Genomic DNA, 6,894 nt, shown 5'->3' with positions numbered 1-6,894 from the left:
GGTGTTTAATAAACCCCCAATGAAATAAATAAAAACCCCCATCGTATATGTATTGGTCGAGATTAATCTTGACCCATGGTACCGGTGTTGTCAAATGACGTGTTGCGTACATAAAGTACCGGTGTTGTCAAATGACGTGTTGCGTACAATCATGGGATCTTATGATTAATCTTCTCGTATTGTTTACGGGTGATCCTGAACCATATAAAATTAAATTATGAGTACATATATATAAAATATCATGTTATTTTAAAAAGATGTGATTTATTTAATTTTCTCCAATTATTTTCGTAGCCAAACTAGTCTTAGATATCCGATCTCGTTTTGGTCATAGTTTCTTCGTTACAACTCCGTTTTCGTTGATTCAACTTGCCACTTCCTTGGATCGAGTCCCTCTTTAAGACTATGAACTGTAAATACCTTAGTTTGTATTCGAAATCACAGGTCATAGGTCAAACTTTAGTGAAACTTATGAAGTTAATCATTTTCCATCATGTAAACAACCTTAAATGATTATTTTTCTAAAAATACTTATACTTTGAGTTAAATCATGAAATTTTTATGTGTTATCATATTCATAGTAAAAATCATTTTTCCAGAAAATAAACCTCCAATTCAAAGTTTAAGATGGTTTTTAATTATCCAACCCAAAACAGCCCCCGGTTGCACTCCGACGTCATAAAAACAGTTTTTAAGGTGTTCTTTGAAAAACCAAGTTATACCTTGTTAAATTAGCATATTTTTAAGTTATATTACAGGTCTTGAAGTATTTTAAAAGTTAAGTTAGAAGGATCTATTTAGTTTGCGAACAAGTTTGAAATTATTCAAACTATGTTCTAGTTTATAAACTCTTATATATATAGCTATAAATATATGAATTGAAAAAGAGTTGAAGTAGAGTTTTTACCTCAAGTTTAAAATGTAAAGTTGCTGGAAAGAAGTAGTAAAATAAAAGTTGAGAGAGTTCTTGCAAGTGTGTGTGAAAATTGGAAGTAAAATTTGGAAAATGAATGTGTAAAAATGAGTTAGAAATGGTGCTTATTTATAGGCTTGAAAATTTGGTTTTTAGTGAAAATATCTAAGATAAGTTAAAATTTATTATGTCATGAATGACATATTATTCCAATAATTGAAGATTTCTATTGGTATATACCAATAGTAAATACTTCTAGAAGCTGTGTATAGTACCCTAGATATACGTATAGGATTATTGAGGAAACGGAACGAGAATTCAAATATAACTATCTTTTGTAAATATACTTATATTGTTTTATGTATAAAAGCCCTTTAAAAATGATTAAATACATTACTTATACGATATATGTATAAACATTATAAATCATCAGTATTTATGTCAAATAACGTTACGTATGGTTATTGTTTTGAAAACTTAAGTTAGTAGTTTCAAAATATACTTATGACTTTTTGTTATTAATACAAAATGAGATATTAAAACATCCTTAGATCATGTTAAATATGTATGTATAATTATCATATATTGTATAGTTCGTGATATCATCGGTCAAACTAGACGGTCAAACGTTGTGTAAAACTCTTTTCAAAAACATAAATCTTAACAATTTGGATTGCTTATCATGTTGGTAAGGTTTAATTTATATAAATATTAATCTTATAAGTATAGAACGATCGAAAAAGTGCGGGTCATTACAGTTGAAGATAAAGGGAACAAGGGAAAGGTGAGAGGAAAGAGGAGCAGAAAATGAAGGTGATACGCGGTTGGTCCCTAATTGATTAAATGGACGAAAATACCCTCATGTGCCACGCACATGGGTAAGTTAACGGTTCAATTTTAACAGACATTTGGGAGGAGGACCAATCGGGTTCAATTTTCAAACCACACGGACCAACGAAGTCGAAAACAAACTTTTGTCCAAACCATGCAATTTTGTGCAAATCATAAGGACCAACGGTGCAATTTAGTCATCAATTTTTTTGTTTTGCCAGATGCATGAGTGTGTAAATAACGATTAAAAAACCCCTTCAGATTAAAGAACAACGAGCCAATTTAACATTTCCCTCATAAACTCATAAAAAACATATATCCCTAAACATACTTTTATGCATTGAAAAATTGTATTTTTGTGGAAATATGTAAGTTATGGGTTTAGGAAAGATAAATATGATATTTTCCAAAAAACAATCACCTAAACCACATCTATTGAGTTTTTGTTTATTTTAAAAATATCATGATTTGGCATTTTTTAAAATTTATATTTTTTAAAAAAGAATTACATATAATTTAATTCATATTTTAGAGTAAAATTCATTTACAAAAAATATTGATTATACATTCTAATTAAATATATGTTTTTTTTTTTTTTGTTAACAATTAACATTTCCTTGACAACATTTTCTAATACGAACATTTATTTTGGGAATTCATTTTTAATAATAGATAATAGATTTAGTACATATCTGTAAAATACTGCGCATATTTTTTTTTATATCTTAGAACAATTAATTATGTGCAACTCAAAAGAAATAGTTAATAACTAGCCTTTAACGGTGGGCCCTAATAAGACTAAGTATAAAATCAAAACGAACTTATCAACACTATCGAAGCCACATAAATATAAGACATGATACTTGATAATAAAACAATGTTTTTCATTCAACCAATGCATTTAAGTTTTAGTAAGGATTGTGCTAAACATTTATATAGATAGAAAGCACGTTCATTAAAGTTGCTTGAAAGCCGATGAGGGTTATATGCATTACGAAATTCAAAACAGTCACAAATCATAGTATCATGTTATCATATACATAGATACATACACATGTCACAGTTTTTAGACATATACTAAAATATATAGTGAAATTGTGATCTGGAGTATCACCAAGCAAATCACATGAATGATTTATTGTGAAAGTCGGAATGATTTTATGAGGAAAACAGTAACCATAATAGAAACTTCATTAATAATTAGCAACCAGGCTATGTAGTCAGTTAACAGACAGATTTTGAACAGAACTTAAAAAGCACATTATGAAGCAAATATGAAAACAAAATCGATAGATAAAGGAACACTAAGAATTTATTAAGCATAAGCACTTAAGTATTCCATGAGATGCGCTACTGCGCTCTTCACATAGTATATAATTGAAAACTATACCTCTTCTTCCTTCTTTTCCCAGTCGTGAAACTCGGCCCGAGCCCGTTCTCAAGCAAACAAAGCCCAGAAAACAATAGAGATCATTTTAGACAACATTACTTTATGGCCATGAATGTTGTTGGGTGTAGTCTGAAACGGATGCTTCACACCTAAATGTGGGTAATCTCTGCAACATATAATAGAACACAAAGAAATTATTAAAAACATAATATACATGCAGACATATTCAAGATAATTGAAGGTGAATGACACCAAAAATCAATAACAGGCGAAAAAGGCGATTGAACATTAGAGGTTGGTCCCGTACAATTATCGTATGACAACGTATGTCTTCTAGCTACTTGTCTCTAAGAGACAAAAGCATCACCAAATACAGGAACATTGCTAATAGCAACATTAACAAAGATCTTCAAACAACCTAAAAACAACAAATACAAACTCGATTACAACTATCTCAACACATACACTAACATCAATTTACATAATTCACACATTTTTTCAACAATACTGATGTAGAAATATAAGATATGAGGTGGCAAGATGGGAGAATGGCTGATCTCTTAACATTTTCAGCCATTTATATATATTATTCATGTGTAAATATGATTATAACATAATATTTAAATTAAAATAATACTATAAATACAATCCACTATTATTAGAATGTCATTGTCAGTTTCACATAGGCACACCGACAAGTCTATTATATTAAAGGTGTCAAGATGAGTGGGTTTAGTTGACCTGAAAAGCTTCTTTGTTCATTTTCAATTAATAGCTGTTGTGATATATTCCAAAAAAAAAAAAAAAAAAAAAAAAAAACAATAAGCACCTACTATCCTTAAATATAAGTATTACAGGAATTAGTAAAAGTAAGAATAGTACCTGCGGGCGGTCAAATTGTTCACTGACTAACATACTTCACTTTCAATGGTAAGTGGTATTAACCTGTAAGAAAACACAAGCAGGTTAAAAAGGATCACACATCACTTTGGTAGCATTACCTGCATCAAACATCATACACTTCATACGCTATATTATACGGAATAACTCATATGACTGAAACCAAAGCACCAACAAAGAGAATAAACCTGACTCTCATGGAGGATGAGTTTACATCAAAATGTCATATTTAATATATACTAATATATGTATCATATCAAATTAATCTATAATGGGAGATTCGAAATTGATTATCAGTTATCAATTATCATTAAATAGTTCTTTTTTAAAAAAAGTTTTAATATTATCTAAACTCACATCAGTAAGAAGATCAAGTTACAAATTATTAAATTTGTTACATTTTTAAATTTCAATTTGTTTCTCTAACATTAAAAATTGACATTTTAGATATACCCATTATACTCCAACCTGCTTTTACCCATTGAGTGAGCTGGCTTACCCATTTTGTAGCCAACTGTTCTTGCTATAACTGTATGATGACTGAAACCAAAGTGCCAAAAAAGAGAATAACTCAAAGCATATAAGTCAACTACCAAATGGTCATTCTTGTTCAAAACAAACCAAACAGTAGTCATGGCTTGTAAGCCTACAATACAGTTGACATTGATCATTGTGATAAACAAACCAAAAGTGACCCAAATGGTCAATAGGGTGCAGCCAAAAAAATAGTTATCTTTGGTCATTGTGGTAGCCAAAATAGTTATTAAACACATGTAATAGAGTAGACATGAATTATGTAAACGATCGTTCGTTTTGGTAATGAGAACTGGTAATGAAACAAACAAAATACATCTACATAAATCTGTAAACAGAGACAAACGGATAGAGAATCAAATGAGAGAAACAAATTAGCCCGAGTGTATTTTTTTTGTTATAAATCATTATAAATCGAAAATTTAGTTTGTGAACTAAAGGGTCAGTCTGTCCAAAATTAAGCAAAATACCTTGAACGTGTTGGATTAAAGTCAGTTTGTACTGTGATATTGCCCAGATGTTGTGACAAACCTCTCCATATCTCGATTGAACATCCACAAAAAGGCCTCGCAAGAAGCATTGGTCACACGGATTTGCACCTTGAACCTAATACACGAATTGGTTTAATCAAGCTGTAAATATCAAAGAACATTCTATATTTAAATATATGATGTTAAAGTAGGGTTAAATGACAGTTCACCTTAAACACACTTTTGAACTTCAGCAGGCTTAGAGCCTATTTGTTCAGCTATAACAGTGGCAAATTGTAGTGATTGAATTAGACTCCTAAATACCAATACATTTCTAGTATATATAAGGACTGATACAGGGAACAATAAGTACACAATTGATCAAAACATAATACCATAAATCTGGAAGATGAACTAAAAACAAAAAATTGATAAATTAATAATTAATAAATTAATAAATAAACATAATAGCGAACTGAAAATAATTGAAAATTTTCGATTCATGATAATAACAAACCTGTAGTTAAATCCGTTACAAAAGTCGATATTAACAAAAGGGTAGCGAAATAGCAGTTCACCAAAACTGAATCCGGCAGTCATACATCGTTAAATCGCTTTTCTTGCCGATTCGATAGGTTACATAATCGTTTCCAAAAGCGTAGTTCTTGTATGTCATATTTAAACTACTTCGATTCAAAACCGTTCAGCTTTGATGTTCAAAGGAATCGATCAATGTTTGATGATGAACAACTACTTCAATTTAATTGGATTGAATGGTTTTGATTTTGTGGTGGATTTGAAAGGCAATTTTGTTAACCTTAATATAGGAGTTGTGGATTTTTGAAGATTACAGATGCGTCGAACAATCTTTGTGGATCCATAGCAGCAATGATCATTCGTACTGGATTGAAAACCAGATCGTTCGTTGTAATTAACCCTATAAAGATGAAGATGAATATAGGAATCTGAATACGTTGCGTGAGTTTGTGTGAGATTTTTTGGAGTAATTGAATTTTGATTTGTGAGTTAGAAACCCTAATTTTGATCTGAATACGTTGCGTTAGCATTAGCGATGTTCTTTTTTTTTTTTTATTCTTTGTCTGGTAGAAGGGGTGGTACATGTGTTATAAGGTGACCAATAAAAATATAACATTTGGCTGGTTGGAGACAGATTAATTGGAAGGGTGCCATGTGGCAATAAGCCACATGATTTGTAAAGGGTAGAGAAGAGAAGAGAAGAGATAGAGAAGATATTAATTTTTCTATTTTAAAAATATATATTGATATATTGATATATTGAATGCAAACATATAAAATAGTAAGTGAAAAAGATTTATGGACATTGTAAAAATCAACAATTTGAAATACAATTGCGTAATTATCAAACTCGTATCAAGATTTATCATTCGATGTATGGATTTATCTAAATATGACCCTTATTGCTATGTTTTAAAAAATTGTATGCATAACTAGAAGTACAAAAAGTGTACGAAGATGATTATTAACAAGTTAGCGCACTGGGTGTCAATTTCGAAGTCGTTGGCCACCGCCTCCCTCCGACGGTGGTTTCAACTATTTTTTTTTCTTTTTTAATTATTTTATATTCCTATTGATCCACAACTAAAATCTACCCTGAAATATACACCGAAATTGACACTGAACGACACCCCACTTTAATCAATTTCAAAGTCCATTTTTGACACTGAAATGGACCTTGGCAAAGGGACACGAACATTCTGTACTCTTAGTGAAATGGTTTTCAACAAGTTACAACAATTAATGCATGTCCTGGAGCCTAGAGGCTTAAGTATAGCTCTCTTATGGTTATGTTTGAAAAAATTTCAAAAAAATATCGA

At 30.4% G+C, this 6,894-nt stretch overlaps 1 long non-coding RNA gene across 3 annotated transcripts; it reads right to left on the bottom strand.

The window, feature by feature from the left end:
- Positions 1–3,017: 3,017 nt before the first annotated feature.
- On the bottom strand, positions 3,018–6,107 carry LOC139857639 (uncharacterized). Of its 3 annotated transcripts, XR_011762618.1 has the most exons (6): positions 5,556–6,107; positions 5,269–5,354; positions 5,039–5,174; positions 4,017–4,079; positions 3,442–3,552; positions 3,018–3,300 (listed from the first exon to the last, which is right to left on the bottom strand). It is a non-coding gene; the product is annotated as an uncharacterized lncRNA (long non-coding RNA). The 3 variants fall into 3 exon arrangements; XR_011762619.1 differs by having other exon boundaries at positions 4,017–5,174; positions 5,269–5,388; XR_011762617.1 differs by having other exon boundaries at positions 4,017–5,174.
- Positions 6,108–6,894: the final 787 nt, after the last annotated feature.

Source organism: Rutidosis leptorrhynchoides, chromosome 7 (genome assembly GCF_046630445.1).
Source record: "Rutidosis leptorrhynchoides isolate AG116_Rl617_1_P2 chromosome 7, CSIRO_AGI_Rlap_v1, whole genome shotgun sequence".
NCBI lineage: Eukaryota > Viridiplantae > Streptophyta > Magnoliopsida > Asterales > Asteraceae > Rutidosis > Rutidosis leptorrhynchoides.
This window is presented reverse-complemented; position numbering and strand designations above follow the sequence as displayed.